The sequence below is a fragment of the Gorilla gorilla genome, chromosome 14, assembly GCF_029281585.2.
Source record: "Gorilla gorilla gorilla isolate KB3781 chromosome 14, NHGRI_mGorGor1-v2.1_pri, whole genome shotgun sequence".
Lineage (NCBI taxonomy): Eukaryota > Metazoa > Chordata > Mammalia > Primates > Hominidae > Gorilla > Gorilla gorilla.
In genome coordinates, this window is record NC_073238.2 from 103,189,555 (window position 1) to 103,213,464 (window position 23,910).

At 34.5% G+C, this 23,910-nt stretch overlaps 1 long non-coding RNA gene across 1 annotated transcript in view; it reads left to right on the forward strand.

Annotated features, from left to right (window-relative positions):
* Positions 1–23,674, forward strand: part of LOC129526153 (uncharacterized) — a 47,821-nt gene extending 24,147 nt beyond the window's left edge. The window contains exon 3 of the long non-coding RNA XR_008670768.1: positions 23,639–23,674. This is a non-coding gene — a long non-coding RNA (uncharacterized lncRNA). The remainder of the gene's footprint in view (positions 1–23,638) is intronic.
* The last annotated feature ends 236 nt before the right edge of the window (positions 23,675–23,910 follow it).

Sequence of the window (23,910 nt, forward strand, 5' to 3'; positions counted from 1 at the left end):
CATACTCCAAATTTGAATTTTGTTCTTTTCTAGGCAAGTAATAGGCAATACAATGCTATTTTGTTATGCTGGGAAGCAGCAGTGAGCCCCAGCTCCCAGTCAGCCAAGCAATACTGCTCTCATGAGTACTGTACTCTCCAATGTCCTGTGTTCAAGTTATAAAGTAGACATTAAGTTATAAGACTCTGGCCAACTCTAGGCTACTATAAGTGTTCTTAGCACGTTTAAGGTAGGCCAGGCTAAGACAGGATGTTCAATATGTTAGCATATTAAATGCATTTTCAACCTATGATATTGTCAACATATGATGGGACACAAACCCATCATAAATCAAGGAACATCTGTCTTGTGGAAAATAATCTGGTTTTATTCAGTGAAATCAGTATGTGTATACTTGAAGACTGCAATTTCATCTATTGATTTATATTCCAAACAAATTTTCAAAAAATTTATTGTCTTAGTCTGTTTCTTGTTGCCATAAAGAAATAACAGAGATTGGGTAATTTATAAACAAAAAAGGTTTCTTTGGCTCACAGTTCTGAAGACTGTATGAGTTTCATTACACCAGCATCTGCATCTGATGAGGGCCTCAGGTTGCTTCCACTATGGTGGAAGGCTGAGGAGCCAGATGTGCAGAGATCACATGTGGAGAGAGGAAGCAAGAGAGAGGGGAGGTGCCAGACTTTTTTTTAAACAACTAGTTCTCAGGAAAACTAACAGAGAAAAAAAATCACTCACTCTCCTCTACTCTTCAGAGAAGGTGTTTATTTATGAAGAATGTTTTCCCATGACCAAAATACCTCCCATAAACCCCACCTCCAACGTTAGGATTAAATTTCCACATGTGTTTTGAGGGAAAACATCAAAACCATAGCATTTATGATTATACTTTTATAATAGCGATGTTTCTCGTGGAAGATATTTGGATGTAATCTAAATGTTCGTTACTAGGAAAATGGACACGTAGCTAATATTTTTTAAGGGAAAAGCGAGTGTTTGAAAAGGTTTTTAAAAAGATAATTTATAGAAAAAAACAGGTATGAAGATTTAAAAGAGAGACACCGAAAATATTATATATTTAAGAACACATATTTTATATTTTAATAGGTGTATCAGAATGTAGAATGAAATATGACAAAGATTTTTGGAAAAACACTAACATTAAATTAACAGGAGAAAATTACTTCAAGGACATCTAGTAACAAAATCTGTGATAAGGGTAATCTGAAAATTCTCTCCTCTATAAATCCACAATAAAACCAGAATTTTAAAAAGCAGAAAATGTATTGTAAACATTAGAAGTGTAAATAATATAAATACATGTGACATATAACAATGTATAGAATTTACCCAAAGGAAAAATGAAAATGAGTTAATAGAGAAAGCCTGAGCAAACTGCATGATATGCAGACAAATAAGAAAAAAGATAAATGTGATAAAAGAATAAAGGGTATAAAAAAGGGCAGTCAATAAATACCAAACATATTATAACTAATGTACATAAATTAGCAAAAAAAGCACAGAAAATTATTCAAAATTGTAAAAGTTCAAGCTTGAATCTGTTGATTGAAATGTATCACAATATTCCAGAAAAATTTAATGAAGTCAAATCAAATAAAATATATTCCAGTAACATACTAAACTGCAAAGACAAAGAAAAATATTATGAATATTGCGACAGGTAAAAAAAGTTACATGGAGGGAATACAATTCACAGTATCCCCACAACTCTTCATAGTCATTTTCAACATCACAAAATTAAAAAAAAAAAAAACCTTTCTAAGAAATATTTTCAAGGCAATAACAAAAAATCACCAAAAGACTACTTGATGTAAGGCAATTAAAAATTTAGACCTTTTAGGAAAAGGTCACAGCAAACACAAAACTCACGTAAATCATATTCATAAAGAAGTAATCATTAGAGTTCACAATTAGAGAGCTAAATATAATTGATATGATTTAATAAAAATAGTTGTGGGCTGCATATTATTATATTCACAACTCTTACACGTAGCAGCAATACATTTGCAATTTAAAAAACAAAATTTACAACATAATTACTAGAACTTAAAATTAATTTTAGCTAATTAAAATATTCCACTTCATAGGCATGCTGAATGTCTTACCATTTCTACCATAAGCTTAATGTCGCCTGAGGGCAAATTAAGTCATGTTTACATGGCTGTGGATTCTGACAGTTCTGTTGCAGGCAGTACATTTCAGGTAAATTTGTTGAATAGAACAAAATAATTGAGAAGTCATTTGGAGAAGGAATCAAACTACTTCTTGATGCAACACTTAAAGTGATGCAAATCGTTTATCAATGTGGACCTCAACATCCTTACAGATAAGCATGTTTATTATCTTTCCTTTTATTAGTTCACTTATTCATTTTTCTTTCAGTAAATGGTGTTAGATCATTGTTATGTACTCAGAAGTGTCCGAGTCTGAAGATATATATTTCAGTATGTTTATTAGACAATGTTGGCATATCAAAGAAAACGCAAGTGTAGATTAAAGACAGTGATAACTATAAAAATGCTATGAAATTGTTCAACTGAGAGATTGATAGTAAATTTTTAATGAAGGTTTTGTGTTTTTGTTAATCGTATTTCTTCCCTTCTTTCCTTTATATATAAACTTTTCATTTGAATATAGTATCAAATTTACAGAAGAGCTGAAAAAATAAAAAATCCTCAATGTATTTTTTACCAAAAAATATTTATTGATAACATTTTCTTCCATTTTAAAAATGATTTCCTCTCTGAAAGTGTACACACACACACACTTTTTTCCCTCAATTATTTGGAAGTTTTCTGGATATATCCTGTCTCGTTCTAACTAAAAACAAGGACATTTTCTTATATAACAAAAACAAAAATTGGCATTGATATGATTCTTTAATTTCCATTTTTATTTTGTTTTGTCAGTTTACCTAAAAACCAAGAATGACCTTTATAGCAGTTTCCCATTTCCAGTATAAGACCAGTTCCAGGATAGCATCCTGCATAATGTTATCATAGCTCCTTATTCTCCTTTAATCTGAAATAATTTCTCATGATTAGAGTCAGATTCTGCATTTCAAGTCAGAACATTACATAAGTTACTTCTGATCTTTTCACATTTCTTCTGTTCCTCATTTGTGATTTTAAATTGATAATCTGGTCACAGTATTCTCTGGCTTCACCATCACATAGTTATTACATTCTTTTTGCAAATAACAAGCAATCTGTAAGAAGACATTTGAGACAATGGGAATATTCCCCTCCTAACACCTTTCATTCACGTCCCTGACTCTGCTTTAGCATCCATTGGTTTATTCTTGATTGGAGCAGTCTACACTATGATGGTTGGAAAATGATGATTTTCTAACTTCAGCATTTTGTGAACATCGATCAGTCTCCATTCTCCTATCAGGAAGATTCTTACCTTTTCCATCGTGAGTTTATTGGGAGTTATGTCTGTGTTTTTCTGTTTATTTACATGTATTTTATTATTTGTATTTCATTATTGTTCTTGATGAATGTAATGTTTAAATTGCCCCAGATTTGGCTAGAAGAGGCCTGTCAGCTTGGTTTCTGTGTTCTTTTAACATGCCCTACTAACATTTTGGCAGGAGGAAGAGCACAGGACTTTTTTACTTTGTATTATAATTAGATGCTAAGGGCTTACCTTAGACTTTTCCTGTCCTAGGTCTTGAATCAGCCACTTCTCCAAGGAGCTCTAGTTTCTTTAGTGGGTAATGAAATTATAAATCGAAGTTAGAATGCTAACTGTGCTCATTGCTATCAGGGTAGCTTTACTTCTGAGCTCTTGAATTAAATTATATATTAAAAGTATTACATTAAATTCTATTCTGTTTACCCACAGGATCCTTTGCCTTCAGATACTCCTCATTTGTATTTTCTTCTTTCACAGTGAAAACCTTGGTTCTTGGTAATATCATTGCAATTATTATTTGTTCACCTTTCCCCCATATCCCTACACAGTAGTTGTGATTCTTGTAGCAAGGGATGCAGTTCTAGAAAATATTTTGCAAATTGCATAGACAAAGAATCAGTGAACATGAACATAGTTCAATTAAAATTAACCAGTCTCAGGACCAGAAAGAAAAAAAAAACGAGGAAAACTAAATACTTATGACCAAGTGATTTATCATAAGGATGCAATGTTGGTGTAATATATTATAGTCAATTAATCTAATACATTATGGCAACAAAATATAAAAACCACCTGATTATTTCAATATATAAAGAAAATGCATTTGACAAAATCCACTACAATTCCACGATAAAAAAACACCAACATATTAGAAATAGAAGGAAGCTTCTTCAGTCTGAGAAAGGGCACCTAGGAAATACACACGTCTAGCATCATAGATAAAGGCAAAAGACTAGACAGTATCAACTTAAGAACTGATGCAAGGATACCTACTTTCACTATTGCTATTCAACACTGTAATGGAAGTTCTAGCTAGGGCAATAAGACAATAACAATAAATAAAAGGCTTCCAGATTGAAAAATAGGAATTAAGAATATCTCTAGGCACAGATATTAAAATCGTGAGAGGTTTTGCTGTAAAACTATTATAATTAATAAATGAACTTAGCAAGGCTGCATGATGCAAGATCAAAATGTAAAAATCAATTGTATTTGTGCTTACAATGAACAATACAAAACTTAATAGAGTTCCATTAAGAATGGCATCAAAAAGAATAATATATTTAATAATAAGTGTAACAAAATAAATGTATTCTTGAAAATGTATACTTTGATAACTGGAAAACATAGTTGATGAAAAACAAGGAGAATTTTAATAAAGGAAAAATATATCAAATTCATGAATTGGAAGACACTATTTTTAATGTAGCAAACCTTCCAAAACTGATCTGCTGGCTTACACAATCCCTTTCAGTATTCTAGTTGACTTATTTGTAGCATTTGGAAAGCTGATTCTAAAGTTCATATGGAAATGCAAAAGGCTACAAAAAATTTCTGCTTCAAAAGGCACCATCAATAAAGTGAATAGACAATCCATTGAATGGAATAAAATATTTGCAAATTCAGATATATGATAATATACTTCTATCTAGAATATATAACCATCTCTAACAACTTGGTAATTAAAAGACAAATAATCCGATTAAAAATAGGCAAATAATCTGAATCAACATTTCTCCAAATAGGATATGCATATGGCAATAAGCACATGAAAAAATCCTCAGCATCATTATTCATCAGGGACATGCAAATGCAAATCGAAACCATGAAGAGATAATTCTACATATCACTAAGATGGCTAAATGGAAAAACTCACATAACAAGTGTAAAGATGTGGAGAAGTTGGAACCCTCTGGGGGGGGTATATGAAATAGTTCAGACACTGTGAAAAACAGTGTAATTCTTCAAATGAGTAAACATAGTTATCATATTTCACTAGCAGTTTTTACTACTATTTATACATCTAAGAGAAATGATGTCATATGTCCACAAAAAATTGTAGTCAAATATTTATAGTAGAATAATCCATAATAAACAAAAAGTGGAAACAACCTCAAAGTTCATTAATTGACAAATGGATAACAAAATGTGGCCTATCTATACAATGGAATATTATTCATCTGTGAAGAGTTTCTATGTATATGCCTCTCTGTATCCCTTTCTTTATCAAATACAATACAAAAGTTAAAATTGAGAAAGTTCCATTAAGAATGGCATCACAAATAATAATATATTTAATAATAAGTATAACAAAATAAATGTACTCTTGAAAATGTATACTTTGATAACTGGAAAACATAGTTGAAGAAAAACAAGGAGAATTTTACCTTTCTTTATCAGATGTGATTCAATCAGAAGAAAATCTCCCACAGCGGGAATCCCCGCTTGAAACAGAAACCAAAACATGAGCCAAGAATCCAATACTTAAGCTAGTCTGGGAGCTGCTTGAGGGACTTATGTTTGTTGTGTCAGACTTGAAACACTGATGGAACTAAAGGCACTGTTTGGATGCCACTGAAAACAGACACAATTACCATAGCATGTTAAAACTGCAGTTTCACAGGCAGAAACTAGTGCGAACAAGAGATTCTGAAAAGAAGTAGTGAAAACCTCCTTGGGTAATTTCATAACTAAAGCACATGCACAAACCTGGAAAAGAGATTACTCAGAAAGGTTTGAGAGTTCCTAGACCTCTAGCTGGGCTGATAGACAAAGGTCTTCCCCTGCAAGAAGACAATCCAGAAACACTGAGGAACTACTTGTTTTTTTTTTTCCAAATGCTTAAGTCTCAATAACAACAACAGTGTAACACAAAGTGTTCAGAGAAACAGGGAAAGATGGTTCAATCAAAGAAACAAAATGAATCTCCAGAAAGTTACCCTGAGGAAATACAAATCTGGCCATGTGTGATAGTTTACATCTGTTATCCCACCACCGTGAGAGGCTGAGGCAAGAGGACTGCTTGAGTCCAGGAGGTTGAGACCAGCCTGGACAACATAGTGATACCTCATCTCCCAAAAAAAAAAAAAAAATATATATATATATATATATATATATATATATATTTTTAATTAACTAGACATGCTGGTGGATGCCTGTGGACTCAGCTACTTGGGAGGCTGAGCCTAGAAGGTTGAAGCTACAGTGAGCTTGGGCCAGAGTAAAACTCTGTCTCAAAAAAATAAAAAAAAATTACAAATATGAGTTGTCTGACAAAAAAAATCATATAACTCTCTTAAAGATGTTAAATGAGCTAACAGGTGGTCAACTACACAAAATCAGGAAAATAATGCATAGACAAAATGAATATTTTCCTAGTCCATTTGGACTGTTAATAATAAAATGCCATAGACTTGGTTGCAGATAAGCATCCAAAATTTATTTCTCTCTGTTCTAGAAACCGAGATTTACAAGATCAAGGCATTGGCCCAGTTTCTTTTGGATGACTTGTTCTTATTTCATCTCCATATGGTGAAAGAACTAGCTAGCTATCTGGGACTCTCATATAAAGACACTAATTCTATTCATGTGGGCTCTAACCCTATGAATTAATCACTTCCCCCAAAGTCACCACCTCTTAATATTATCACATTAAATATTAGGTTTTAACATATATATTTTGGTGGGACATACATTCAGACCATAGCATTCCATCCCAATAGCATCAACATTAAAGTCTAAAGTACAGATTCTCACCTAAATATCATCTAAATCTGATATGAGTGAAACTCAAGTTATAAATCGTTTTGAGGCAAATTTCCCTTTTGCAGTGAGACTGTTAAGTCAAATATGTTATCTGCTTTCAAAACACAGTGGTGGAACAGGCATAGTACAGATCATCTCATTCCAAAAGAGAGGAATAGAAAAGGAAAAAGAAGCTGGGCACAGTGGCTCATGCCTGTAATCCCAACACTTTGGGAGGTCGAGGTAGGCGGATCACTTGAGGTCAGGAGTTCCAGACCAGCCTGGTCAACATGGCAAAACACTGTCTCTACTAAAAATACAAAAATTAACCTGGCATGGTGCTGCAGGCCTGTAGTCCTAGCTACTCAGGAGGCTGAGGCAGGAGAATTGCTTGAATCCGGGAGGCAGAGGTTGCAGTGACCTGAGATCATGCCCCTACACTCCAGCTTGGGTGACAGAGAGACTCTTTCTCAAAAAAAAAAAAAAAAAAAAAAAAGAAAAGAAAAAGAAGAAAAGAAAGGAAAAGAAAAATGACACATTCCATGTAGGTCTGAAGTCCAAAATGGTAAACAACATTAAATCTTAAGGCTACGGAATAATCTTCTTTGACTCAATACCCCATCTTCTGAGCACACAGGGATGGGAGTTCAGTCCCCTAAGCTCTGGGATGCTCTGCCCCAATAGCTTTGATGGGCACAGCCCTTGTCTCCACTGTCATGGGTTAAAGGTGCACACCTGAGGCTCTCTTTGGCTAGAGTTGCACACCAGTTGCTTTATCAGTTTGGGATTGCTGAGGTCACTTAGGCCCTTTGGGTTTATCAGGCACTGGCCTAATGGAGGTATTACCCTCCCCATGGTTTCGCTAGGCAGTCCCCTAGTGGGGGCTGTTTGTGGTGCACTACCTTCACAGTGACCTGCCTGGCTTGCATATCCAATGCTCCAGTTGTCTCCATCCTGTGAAATCTAGGTAGATTTAACCACACCCTAATAATTTGTGTACTCTTCACATCTGTGTAAATGACACCATAAGGAAGCCTACAACGTTTACCACCTGTGCCGTATGGAATGGTAGTCATTGTAACCTCTACCACACCTGGGCCAACTGAAGCCACACATGGGCTAATTTATGTGAATTTGGTGCATAAATTCACTTTTAGTTCTTGTGCAGACTTAAAATGGCAAAACAATAAAAATAAGTTTTACTATTTTTTTGACACAGGACTTTGATCTGCTGCCTAGGGTAGAGTGCAGCGGCATGAACATAGCTCATTGTAATCTCAAACTCCTGGGGTCAAGAGCTCCCCCAACCTTAGCATCACAAAGTGCTGGGATTAAAGGCATGAGCCACTGCACCTAGCCTAAGAATAAAAATAACAATTAATCCATGTCAGTGGGTGTACAATATATAAAGATGTAATTTGTAACATCAATAAAGTAGAAGAAGGGTGGAGCTACATAGAAGTACAGTTTTGTATGCACTTGAAGTTATATTGTTATCAATTTAAAATAGAATACTTTGATTTTTTAATGTAATTGCAATGGTAATACCACAAAAATCTGTATAATATACACAAAAAGCAAATGTAAAGGGAAAAAAGCATGTTACTACAAAAGATATAAATGAAACACGAAGACAATAAGACAGGAAAGGAAAAACAAAAGCTACAAGACATTTTGAAGGCCTCTAAGAATTTGCTTTATAAATCTAGGTGACTTCTTTTTTTTTTTTGAGATGGAGTTTTACTCTTGTCACTCAGGTTGAAATTCAGTGGTGCGATATCAGCTCACTGCAACCTCCACCTCCCGCGTTCTAGTGATTCTCCTGCCTCAGGCTCCTGAGTAGCTGGGAATATAGGCACCTGCCACCATGCCCAGCTAATTTTTTGTATTTTTAGTAGAGACAGGGTTTTGCCATGCTGGGCAGGCTAGTCTCAAACTCCTGACCTCAGATGATCTGCCCACCTTGGGATCCCAAAGTGCTGGGATTACAGGCATGAGCCACCACACCTGGCTGACCTTATGTTGCTTTTAAGTATGTTCTGTATGAAATTAGAATTGCAACCACTGGTTTTCTCTGTTTTCCATTCACTTGGTAGATTTTTCTCCATCCTCTTATTTTGAGCCTTATGGGTGTCATTACATGTGAGATGGATCTCTTGAAGACAGCATACCAATGTTATTGGTTCTTTATCCAGCTTGTGATTCTGTGCCTTTTAATCGGGGCATTGATCCCAATAACATTCAAGATTAGCATTGATATGTTTGGATTTGATTCTATCATCATGATGTTAGCTGGTTATTATGCAGACTTGCTTATGTGGTTGCTTCATAGTGTCACTTGTTTATGTACGTAAGTGTGTTCTTATAGTGGTCAGTAATGGTCTTCTCCTTTCTATATTTAGTGCTTCATTCAGGAACCCTTGCAAGGCAGGTCTGGTGGTAACAAATTTCCTCAACATTTGCTTATCTGAAAAGGATGCTATTTCTCTTTCACTTTTGAAACTTTGTTTGGCTGGGTATAAAAGTGTGAGACTTTGACAAGCCACAGACAGTATTAGACAGATCATGGAGGGAGAAAATAAACAAAGATATTAAGGACTTGAACTCAGCACTGGATGAAATGAACATGATAGACATCTACAGAAAAATCCACTCCAAAACAAAAGAATATCCATATTATTATACATAAAACCACATAATTAGACATAAAAGGCTCTTCAGTGAATGCAAAAACTGAAATCTAGAAACCACTCTCTCAGACCACAGTGGAATCAAATTAGAAATAAAGACTAATGAATTCACTCAAAACCATATAATTACATGGGACTTGAGAACCTGCTCCTGAGTGACTTGGTACATAATGAAATTAAGGCAGAAATCAAGAAGTTCTTTGAAATTAATGATAACAAAGACACAACATACCAGAATTTCTGGGAAAGGAAAGGCAGTGTTAAGAGAGAAATTTGTAGCAGTAACTGCCCACATAAAAAAGTTAGAAAAATATCAGCTTAAAAACCTAACATTACAATGAAAATAACTAGAGAACCAAGAGCAAACCAACCCCAAAGCTAGCAGAAGATAAGAAATAAACAAAATTAGAGCTGAATTGAAGGACACTGGGACACAAAAACCCGTTCAAAATATCAGTGAGTCCAGGAGCTTTTATTTTTTTAATAAAATAGACCACTAGCTAGACTAATAAAGAAGAACTGAGAGAAGATCTAAATAAACACAATTAGAAATGATAGAGGAGATATTACCACTGACCTTAAAAAAATACAAATAACCATCAGAGATGACTACAAATGCTTCTATGCACTATAAAACCTAGAAGAAATGGATAAATTCCTATACACGTGCACTCTACCAAGACTCAGCCAGGAAGAAATTGAATCCCTGAACAGAACAATAACAAGCTCCGGAATTGAATCAGTAATCAATTGACTACCAACCAAAACAAGCTCATGACCAGGTAAATTCACAGCTGAATTCTACCAGATGTACAAAGAAAAGTGGGTACCATTCCTATTGAAACTATTCCAAAAAATTGAGGAAGAGGGACTCCTTCCAAACTCATTCTATGAGGCTAGCATCATCCTGATACCCAAACTTGGCAGAGATAAAACAACAACAAAAATTTAAGGCCAATATTCTAGATGAGCATCAGTGCAAAAATTCTCAAGAAAATACTGGCAAACCAAATCCAGCAGCACATCAAAAAGCTTATCTACCACGATCAAGTAGGCTTTATCCCTGGGATGCAAATTTGGTTCAACATATGGAAATCAATAAATGTGATTCATCACATGAAGAGAACCAAAGACAAAAGCCACATGATTATCTCAATACATGCATAAAAGGCATTCAATAAAATTCAACAACACTTTTTTAAAAATAATTCTCAATAGACTAGTTATTGAAAGAATGTCCCTCAAAATAATAACAGCCATCTATGACAAACCCACAGCCAATGTCATACTGGATGAGCAAAAGCTAGAAGCATTCCCCCTTGAAAAGTAGCACAAGACAAGGATGCCCTCTCTCACCATTCCTATTCAACATAGTTGTGGAAATCCTAACCAGAGCAATCAGACAAGACAAAGAAATAAAGGAAAAGAGAAGGTCAAACTATCCCTGTTTGCAAATGACATGATGCCATTATCTAGAAAATTCCATATTCTCAGCCTAAAAGCTTCTTGAGCTGATAAGCAACTTCAACAAAGTCTCAGGATAAAAAATCAACATACAGAAATCACTAACATTTCAATACACCAACAAAAGTCAGGAAGAGAACCAATTCATGAATGTATTCTCATATACAATTACTACAAAAGGAATACAATACCTAGGAACACAACTAACTAGGGAAGTGAAAGATCTCTACAAGGAGAACTATGAAACATAGCTCAAAGAAATCACAGATTACACAAACAAATGGAAAAACATTTCATGTGCATAGATATAAAGAATCAATATACTTAAAAAGACCATACTGCCCACACCAATTCCAAGATGATTCAATGCTATTTCTATCAAACTACTAATGACATTCTTTATAGAACTAGAAAAAAATTTTAGATTTCATATGGAACCAAAAAAGAACCCTAAAGCCAAGGAAATCCTAAGCAAAAAAAAAAAAAAAAAAACTGGAGGCATGATGCTACCAGACTTCAAACAATACTTCAGGGCTACAGTAAAGAAAACAGCATGGTACTGGTACAAAAACAAACACATAGACCAATGGAGCAGAATAGAGATCTCAGAAATAAGGCCACACACTTACGACCATCTGTTCTTCAACAAAGGTGACAAAAACAAGGACTGGGGAAAGGACTCCCTATGCAATAAATGATGCTGAAATTACTGACTAGCCATATGCAGAAGATTGAAACTTGAGCCCTTACTCACAGGATACACAAAAATTAACTCAAAATGGATTTAAGACTTAAATGTAAAATCAAAAACTGAAAAACCTAGAAGTCAACCTAGGCAACACCATTCAGGACATAGGCACAGGCAAAGATTTCATGACAAAGAGGCCAAAAGCAATTGCAACAAAAGCAAAAATTGACAAATGGGATCTAATTAAACTAAAGAGCTTCTGAGCAGCAAAATAAACTATTGACAGAACAAATAGACAACCTACAGAACGGGAAAAACATTCTGCAAGCCATGCATCTGGAAAACGTCTAATATACAGCACTTGTAAAGAACATAAACAAATTTATAAGAAAAAAAACCCAACCCATTAAAAAGTGGTCAAAAGACAAACAGACACTTTTTTTAAAGAAGACATACATATAGTCAACAACCATATGGAAAAAAAGCTCAACATCACTGATCATTAGAGAAACACAAATTAAAACCACAATGAGATACCATCTCACACCAGTCAGAATGGCTATTACTAAAAAGTCGAAAATAGGTGCTGGCAAGGTTCCAGAGAAAAAGGAACACTTATACACTGTTAGTGGGAGTGTAAATTAGTTCAAACATTGTAAAAAACAGTGTAGTGATTCTTCAAAGACCTAGAAACAGAAATATCATTTGACCCAGCAATCCCATTACTGAGTATATAACCAAAGGAATATAAATCATTCTGTCATAAAGAGACATGCACACAAGTGTTCACTGGGGCACTATTTACAGTAGCAAAGACACATAATCAACCTAAATGTCCATCAATGGTAGATTAGATAAAGAACATACGTTATACATACATCATGAAATACTATTCAGCTATAAAAAATAATGAGATTATGCCCTTTGGAGGAATATAGATAAAGCTGGAGGCCATTATTCTTAGTAAACTTGTAGGAACAGAAAACCAAATACTGCATGTTCTCACTTATAAGTGGGGGCTAAATTATGAGAACACAAGAGGACAGAAACACACACTGGGGCCTATCAGAGGGTGGAGCATGGGAGGAGGGAGAGGATCAGGAAAAATAATTAATGGGTACGAGGCTTAATACCTGGTTGGTGAAATAATCTGTATAACAGACCTCCATGACACAATTTTATGTGTATAACAAATCTCGAAAAGTACCCTTGAACTAAAAAGTTTAAAAAAAGCTACAGGGCATTCAGAAACAATGAACAAAAAGGCTCTTATGTCAATAAATACTTTAAATGTAAGTGGATTAAACTGCCAAATCAAAATACATTGTTTGACTGAATAGATTAAAAAAAAAACAGAATCTAATTACATGCTGTCTATAAGACATTCACTTTAGGTCTAACCCCGTATGTTGGCTAAAAGTGAAATGATGATAAAACTATTATGCAAATAGTAAGTGAAAAGAACAAAGATGGCTATACTAACATCAGACAAAATAAACTAAGTGAAAAAGTCTGTTACAAGGGACAAAGAAGGACATTATATTAAGATAAAAGTGTCAATTCACCAGGAAGATATAACAAGTATAAATATTTATACACTAAATATATGAGGCACAATTGAACAGAATTTAAGAGTGAAATAGACAGTCACACACTAATAGTAGACTTCATTTCCTCACTTTGAATAATGGAAAGAAGAACCAGTCAGAAGTATGGAAATGAAGTCCATTTGACTGAACAGAGATGTAAAGATTACTCCACGCAACAGCAGTATATACATGCTTCTCAAGTGCACATGGAAAATCCTCCAAGATAGCCCACGTATTAGGCCACAAAATAAGTCTCAATAAATTAAAAACACTGAAATTCTACAAAGCCTCTTTTCCAATTACAATAGGAAAAAAAACTAGAAATCAATAACACGAGGAAAAACTGGAAAATCTATAAATATGTGGAAAATAAATAACACCCTCATAAACATCCAATGAGTCAAAAAAGGATACAAATAAATTAGAAAGGATTTTGAGATAAGTGAAAACAAAAACTCCACAAACCCAAACTTGTGGGATGAATGGAAAGCACAGCTAAGAGTGGAGTTGTAGTTACAAACATGAATAAGAAGAAATATTTGAAACTAACAACTTTATGTCTCAAAAAATTGGGAAAATGAAACCAAACTAAACTAGCAGAAACAAACTAATAATAGTTAGAGCAAAGAGAAATAAGATCAACAAAATTGGTAAACCTTATTTGGATTAACTAAGAAAGAGAGAAGACTCAAGTAACTAACATGAGAAATTAAAGAAGCATTACTACCAATGTTACAGAAATCAAAAGTATTATAGGAGGATATGATGAACAATTATTTGCCAACAAATTGGATAACCTATAAGAAATAAATTTCTAGAAACACACAACTTACCAAAGTAACCTACGAAATTACGCAAAAAATAGAATATCTAAACAAACCAACATAACAAGAAGATTAAATCAATAATCAAAAAACCCCAAGCAAACAAAAGCCCAAGGCCAGAAGGCTTAAGTGGAGAATTTAATCAAACACATAAAGAATAATTAACACCAATTTTCCTGAAACTCTTTACAAAAATTGAAGAAAAAAACATTTCCAAGCTCCTAGTGAGGAGGCTAGTGTTAAACTGATAGCAAAGTAATATGAAGACACTACAAGAAAATAAAACTATAGACCAATAATCCTGATGAATATTGATGCAAAAATCTCAACAAAATACTAGTAAATAAAATTCATAAGCACATTAAAAAGATTATTCATCAATACCAAGTGGAATGTATTCTTGGAATTTGAGGATGGTTCACCACTCAAAAGTCAATCAATGTAATATATCATATTAATAGAATGAAGGACCAAAGTACACAATTATCTCAATTAATGAAGAAAAGGCATTTGACAATATTCAACATCCTTTAAAGACAGATGTATTGACTAATGAAATAAAAGAGATTGTTTAAGAATAAACTCATGCATTTATTATCAAAAAATCTTTGACAAGGATGCTAAGACCATTCATGAAGAAATGACAGTTTTTTCAACAAATGGTTTTAGAAAAATTAGCCACATGCAAAAGCATGAAGTTCACCCCTATCTTCACCATAAAAAACTAAAATGGATTAACTACCTAATAGAAGACCCATACTATAAAATTCCTAGAAAAAAAAAGCAGAGTAAGCTTCACAACATTGGATTTGGTAATGATATCTTATTCACAACACCAAAAGCACAAGCAAAAAAAAAATATGTAAAAGTAGACAAAGAGAACTGCATATAACTTAAAAAAACTTGCTCATCAAAGGATAAAATCTTTAGAGTACAAAGGAAATCTACAGAATAGAAGAAATAATTTCAAATCACATGTCTGATAACAGGTTAATACCCCAAATATATAAAGAACTCATACAACTCAATAATTTTAAAAAGCCCAATTAAAAAAATGGAAAAAGGACTTGCATAGCTATTTCTGCAAAGATGATAAACAGATGCCCAAGAAGTTTATTAAAACATGAGAAACAGTATGACTAATCAGAGAAACACAAGACAGACACACACACTACATATATATGTGTATATATATATGTATATATATATACACACATATATACACATATATATACACACATATATATATGTATATAAAACCTCACACACATTTACATTTGGAAGGCTACAATAAAAAAACAATTGATTTGGGGAAACTGAAACCCTTGTGCACTGTGGTGGAATTGTAAAATGGTGCAACTTCTGTGAAAAACACTATGGTAGTTCTTCAATAGTCTCAGTGTGGTGGCTCACACCTGTAATTCCAGCACACCGGGAGGCCAAGGCAGGAGAACCACTTCAGCCCAGGAGTTTGAGACCAGCCTGGGCAATATAGAGAGACTCTGTCTCTACAATAAAATTTAAAAATTAGCTAGGTATGGTCATGGATGCTTGTGGTCTTAACTACTCAGGAGGCTGAGGTGGGAGGATCACACGGGCCTGGGAGGTCAAGGCTGCAGTAAGACCTGATTGTGCCACTGCACTTCAGTCTGAGCAACAGAGTGATACTCTGTATCAAATAATAATAATAATAATTAAAAACAGGACAATCATATTATCTGGCAATCACACTTCTGGTTATACAGACATGTACTGCATAAAGTTTCAATCAATGACAAGCCACATATACAATGGACCACATATACATTCTGAGAAATACTATACCATCTAGCCTAGGTGTGTAGAAGACTATACCAGCTAGATTTGTGTAAGTAAACTCTATGATGTTTGCACAATGATAAAATCATCTAACAACACATTTCTCAAATCTCTGTCCTTATGCAATGCATGACTGTGTATCTAAACAAATTAAAACAGGGGTCTCTAAGAAGTATCTGCACATTCATGTTCATAGAAGCACTGCTTACAACAGCTAAGAGGTGGAAGCAACCCAAATGTCCATTGGTAGTTAAAAAGATATAGAAAGTATGATAATACATATGATATTACGTAGCCATAAAGAGGAGGAGAATATGGTTACATACTATAACATGAATAATTCTTTAGGAAATTATGCTATGTGAAATAAACCAGTCACCAAAGGATAAACACAGTGATTCCACTTTTACAAGGTATCAAAAGTAGTCAAAATGAAAATAAAAAGTACAATATTGCTTACTCGGAGCTGGTCAGAGGAGAAAAGGGGGAGTTGTTTATTAATGGGTATAGAGCTTCAGTAATGACAGTTAAGTTCTGGAGATCTGTTTCATCACAATGTAAATATAATTAAAACTACTAAAGTGTACCTGTAAAGTGGTTAATATAGTGGATTTTTAATTTTATTACAATAAAAAATACAGAAAATAAAAGTTCACTTTTAAAGGATTGAGATGATGCTAATGTCCACCAATGATAATTTCAGACAAAACAATTAGTGAATTCTCACTGCGAGACTTCCCTCTGTTACAGGTGTATAGCAGTAATTGATGAAATGTAAAACAAATAGAAAAAAACTGACAGAAAATGATATATACATATATGTATTTTTTTAGACAGGGTCTCACTGTGTCACCCCAGCTGGAGTGCAGTGGTATGATCACAGCTCACTGCAGCCTTGACCACCCTGACTCAAGCGATCCTCCCACCTCAGCCTCCAAAGTACCTGGGACTACAGGCCCGCACCACCACATCTGGCTAATTTTTGTAGTTTTTGTAGAGATGGGTTTTTGCCATGTTTCCCAGGCTGGTCATGAATATATATACTTTTAATAATAAAATAGAAATGTAGCCAATACCAAAAGTTAAGTCACTGAGGCTGCAGGCCTGCTGGGTTCAAGGTCTGAAAACAATCAAATGTTACCTGGAATTTGGCTTCTTCAGTGTAAAAGAGTTTACAGAATCCTATCTAAGGAAAAGATTAGATCTATAATCACTTCTTAAAGTCAGGGCCTGGGATGTAGTTGTCCCAGTGGAGAAAAATTTGTCCCTTCCAGCTTCATAGCCAATGTCATACATGGACCTTCCTCTCCAGAAAGCTAATATTCTTCAGTTGTAATTCTGTAATAGGCTACACACAGTCTTGGTGCCTGATCACTGAGATAGGACAAGAGTCCTGAGCTATCAGTAGAAGAAGTGGTTTTTGAATTAAGACTCAGAAAGTTGGAGGAAGGTAAAGAACAGAACTGTTTGGCAGGGAAATATAGCCAATCTAATGTATACCTGCAATAAGATTATCTTCAGAACACCAACAGGTTTTTATTTTTTTAAATGAAATTTAAGAAGCTGATTCTGCATTTTATTGGGAAAAGTAGAGATGCTTCTTCAACATTATGGGGATGTAGCTGTACCACATATCAAGTCTTAACATAAAGCTAGAATAATTAAGACTGAGATACAAATACAGAAGAAAAAGGGCAATTTGAAAGAAGTAAAAGAAAACCCAGAACATACATATCCACATATGGAAACTTGTTATAACACACGTGTGGCCAAACTGAAGAGCAGTATGTAAATTTTCAACTATTTAATAAATAGTTTTTGGAATTGTCTGAATTGCCCATGAATTGGTGCTACCTATCCAGGATAAAGCTGCACGATATATTTTCTATAATTCCTTGCCCTGTAAATTCTAGCCAGGTTTAGAAAGGAACTAAGTGCCATAGTGAAGGCAGAAGTAAGACAGAAGCTATCATTCTTGATATGTTATGGCAATCAGATGTGGCAGCTTCACTAGGAACCCTGGTTTTATCAGACGGGGTATCTTTAAAAGATGCATTCTCTTTGCAGGATTCTCTCCAAGCTCCTGCTTCAGAACCTCACGTAGGAAGACAGATACAGGCTGCTTTTCAAATTTCCCCACAAGCTTCAGCTGCTCCATGAGATCTTGTGCTTCAGATTAAATTGTTAGTGACACACTCTGCCATCTTTCTACTCTTGTCTAGATCTTCATTCACCCAGATTCTGCCACTTTCCACCATACTTAATATCTAATTTCTTATGTTTAGTGTCTGTAATACTTATAGTGGTTCTAGTTTACTAACCAAACCTAGACTGATAAAATGTCTTTTAAAAATTGCTTTTTTGATATGTGCAATTATAAAATTCAGTTCAAGGTGTTTCATAGACTTAAGTATATAAAATAAACTTTAAATTATAAAAGATTATATGAGAATAAATTTTAGAACTTAAAACAAGTAACAATATTTCAAAAATGACACAGAAGCGTAACACCTAAAAGAAAAATTATAAAATGTGACATACTGAAATACCTAATGCCTGCGCTCCAAAATACAACATAAAAATAAAACGGGAAATTACAACTGGAAGAAGATACATCCCAACTTAGAATTAGAATTCCGAATCTATAGAGAACACCTGAAAATCAGAGAGAGAAAAAAAAAAAAAAAAACAACCCAGTACAAAAATAGGCAAGCATGGAGAGAAAAACAAGAATTTCACTGGTGATGAAAACTGAATGGTCAATGAATATAGGAAGTGTATTCTGTATTATTACATTTTTAGATAAATGTAAATCAAGCCCACAGAGTAGTAACATATTACAATGGACAGATTGGCAACAATGAAAAACAAGGAATAAAACTTGAAACATTGACAGTACTAAGTGTTGACAAAGATTTCCACCAATGGTGAGGATATAATTAAGTACAGTTCTTTTATAAGACAACTTGACACTCATTAGCAAAAATTGAAATGCATACTCTCTGTGAGCTCATAAATCAACTCTATGTATATAACGTGTATATAACATACATATACATGTATGTATTTGTATACATATAAGTTCTTTCAATAGTTTCATTTTGCTCCTAAAAAAGTTATGTCAGCTAGGCATGGTGGCTCACGCCTGTAATCCCAGCACTTTGGGAGGCCGAGGTGGGCAGATCATGAGGTCAGGAGTTTGAGACCAGCCTGACCAACATGGTGAAACCCCGTCTCTACTAAAAATACAAAAATTAGTCAGGCGCGGTGGTGTGCACCTGTAATCCCAGCTACTCAGGAGGCTGAGGCAGGAAAATCGCTTGAACCCAGGAGACGGAGGTAGCGGTGAGCCGAGATTGCGCCATTGCACTCCAGCCTGGGGGACAGAGTGAGACTCTGTCTCAAAAAAAAAGAAAGAAAGAAAGAAAAAAAGTTATGTCATTCCGGTAAACTAAATAAAGTCAAGAAGTGTTTACATGTTAGACAGGGATATATTTATAATTATGGAGACTTTGCCTTCTTGGTTTGTTGGGACAACCTCAATTTGTGATTATTGTTATTCTTAATAATTCCAGGATACTTGCTTTACTTTCAAAATCATTCTTGGTGAACGAACACTCATACAATACTTGCTGAATGTCTAAATTCCATTTTTAAATTTCTTAGACAAAATGTTCATTCTTAATTGTTATTTTCATGGCCTCGACAATTGCAAAATAAGGGAGAGTATACATTAGTTTTTCTATGGTTGATTGATACGATTTAAATACATAGTAGGAAAATAAGAACAACACTGCCATAACAGTGATCTGAGAAGAAGCTAGATGTTTGATATCTTAAGAAAATTATTTACTTTTTCATAAACCAAACATTCCCCTTTTCACAAAATACATGTAGTCTTATATGTGAACACTATACTATAAAATTATATTTCAATATCTGGTATTCTGATATGCTGTGTTTAAAAGAGTCACAAAGAATAATTTTTGTATAGAAGACAAGAATATTGGTATATGAAGACATGAGTTTAGAAAAACTGAATATAGGCCGGGTGCGGTGGCTCATGCCTGAAATCCCAGCACTTTGGGAGGCCAAGATGGGCGGATCACCAGGTCAGGATATAGAGACCATCCTGGCTAACACGGTGAAACCCTGTCTCTACTAAAAATACAAAAAAAAAAAAAAAAAAAAAAAAAAAAATTAGCCAGGCGTGGTGGCAGGTGCCTGTTGTCCCAGCTACTGGGGAGGCTGAGGCAGGAGAATGGCGTGAACCCGGGAGGCGGAGCTTGCAGTGAGCCGAGATCGCGCCACTGCACTCCAGCCTGGGCGACAGAGCAAGACACTGTCTCGAACAAAAAAAGAAAAACTGAATATATATTAACTTACGTTTTATAAAAATTTTCTATTATCTAGAAATTTCAGCAGATTGGCAGTTGGGAGTATAGATAATGGAAAGTGGGTACTATAATAGTAGTGAAAGTTAACTAGTCAAAAAAATTTAAGAGGTGTGATAAGAACTATTTGACTGCATGCTGCTAACCTGTGGGTTATTCTGTGTTTGCATCATGAAGAGAAGTTGCAGGGGCAGGAGAGAAAGATAGAAATGGCAGCTGGAGCTGAGATATTATGTCCAAAAAGTAAAGTAGAGTTATTTCTACTCCAATAAGCTAAGCACTTTTATAAAAAGAAGCTTCAGAATTGTTTTAATACAAAACTATGTTAAACCAGATACTTAAGAGACAACATGAATGGATATTGTACTATTCTGGAACTTAAAATATACAGTTATTTGTGAGCACAACCAGAAAAGTCTCTAACAGATTCCAAGAGCTTCATTCTACCTGTAAAAATAGAGGTGGTTGGAAAACTGGACAAGTTAGTTGAGGAAGTGTCCCAGATCAGTGAGAGATGGGAGATTTATTAAAGCAGAAACACTGGCGGGTCATGCCCAATGAACTCTGCTGTCTGCCAGGAAGACAGAGGAATCTCTCTAGGACTTGTGGAGTCCAGGATCTCAGTGAAGAATTTTCACCCAAGGTAAAGGCTGAGCTGTAATAAAAAGAAGGCTCTATGGTAGAAAATACAGATCCATTACATGAATATAAGAGTAAAATTGAGAGACCTGGGAGCCAAAGAGGACAGCTTATGGCCAAGATATTCACACCGAATACCAAAAATTAAGGAAAATGAAACAAGGGCTTGAAATTATATTAGCTAGAAAAGAGAATATCTAAATCTTATCTGCTAAGGAAAAGATCTATGAAGAGAACATGAATACAATAGCCAAGATTATTGCAAGGAACTTGCCTAGTCTAATGACATTTTATTTCTTCACAGCAAAAGGGGAATAGAAATAAAATGTATCGTCACACTTCCTCATTCTAGAAGGCAGAAGTAGGTTTTGGGGGCCAGAATTTAATTTAAAAAAGATAAGTAACTGTTAAGCTATTACCATCCAAGTGTTCAGCATGGTTCACAGGAATCTTGCTTCAAATAGCATTTTCTTTATTACTTACTAACTTAGATTATTTGAATTAAATTAATATCCATAGTCAATTGTCCAAAGGAGCAAGAGCCTGTTCTGTGGTTAACTTTGAAATACTAAGTTAAGTACTACTCCCACTGGATATGGACTTGTTAATTACAAGTGTATTTCAATGAACTATCTTACTTCCTTTAACATAAGATGCCATCAATTACAAGGCACACCATTATTTTCTGTTAACACTAATTAATAGAAAAATTTACAAATCCAATTACGGAAAGATTTCTGATTGTGTTGCCTTTTTATTTTATATTTACAGAAAGAAGTCTTTCAAGTTTAATTAGACCTAAATATTTATTATGTATCATTCATGTGTATACATGAGGAAGGAAAACAAATTAAATAAATGGTCTAATGACTGTTTGAAATGTGTTTGTACTCAGAGTCATCAGTGTTCATATTTCTTCATACAATATCAACCTCTGAGAAATCAAGAGGCTTGGTTTGCCACATTTCTCAAAATAACAATTTTAAGAATTGTTATCTCAGAATTTTCCTCCCAGCTGCTAAAGCCCATCCTGAAAGTTTGATGCTCATGGAAACACAATGACAACAAATTCAACATCCTACCTAGCCTTCAGTGATTGTAAGATGAGCCAAGTTTCTGACATACTTGACTGATGAATTTGGAAATAATGAACTAGGAATTCTCGGCTCAACAACTTTCTTTTTCTCTCAACTACCTGTCTGCAGACAACACAGTTTCCTTTCCATTTTCATGTGAAAACATTATAGGGCAGTCCCCAATGTCAGAGCCCTACAGTCAGTGCTTTATGAACCCCACTCGTCCACAGATATATATCATCTTCTCAAAGTGATCTTCATATGCGTCTTACTTTCTTAATAGATTTAAATTCTTATCCAGGAGAAAATTATCTTTCAATACCAATGAAAGTAAAGTAAATGTATGCATCGCTTTGCATGTTTTACATACCATAGCCAGCAAGGTATGTGGTTGCAGTTTTAAAAAGACTGATATGAACTACACAGAGTGGAGTGAATTTTAGATGACAGATAAAACTCTGAATTAGATAGTTTCTAAAATATCCAGTAACAATACTGTTATTTGAACCAGAATTCATCCCAGGCGATCAAACTTTTCATTCATCTCTTATCTTATTCTTTAAACATAAGATCATTAATTGTCATTTATTGTTAGGCATTTGAGAATAAATTGTAAAGCAAAATAGACTTGTGGACAATCCCAAACTGTCCCCATTCTAGGGGAAAACATGCACAATTAAACAGTAGGCATAAAATGTGGCAAACTTTATCACAATAGTGATAAATTTCTATGAGACCATATACTACTATTAGCAGTATCACTATGTCTCCAGGCATACAGGTATGAAGAAATGTCACTTAATTTCCTGTAAATTAATTCAATTTGTTCTTCAATCCTTCAACACCTCTAGGCTCTTAGGAGATGCTGCCTCATTAATTCTAGCATTATTCTGTTCTGCATTTATATTTTGGTGCAATCATATAGTTAAAGAACATTTATTGAGTATCTTTAATAAACACTATTACGTTTCTTGCACCTCTGTATCCCCCAATATATTGCAGATGCATAAATCATCTCTAGTGTTCATCTTACTTGGACAAAGGCAGGGAACAAAGTCCAGGTGTTGAGCTGTATAGATCCAACACTACTCTCTTGCTTCGCCTTTGCTGGTATAATTTTTTCCTATGATTATTGACTGGGTCGATTCTCTTTCTTCTACTAATGTACACCTTTTTACTGACAACCCTAGCCTTTCTTGAAGGTTTTAAGATTTTTAAGGCAAAATCCAGAAGTCCTGCTGACTTGTTCTATTTATTTTTTTACCTGGCAGACAATTCCCCTGAGGCAGAAAGACATGAGACCCGCTATGCTAAAAATTACAGAGAAAGAGAAAGAAGAAAATGTGGTAAGGCAGAAAGAAAAAAAAAGCTTCACAAATTACATCTAAAAACATTATCTAACACATCAGCCTAGGGATGGTCAGTAGGAATTACATTTCATCTGATAACTAAAGTATAACGGTCAAAATTGTTTGAGGCAGATGAAAAATTGTTTGAGAATCCAAAGACATTTTATGCTTGTAACTGAGAGGTGTTCAATATA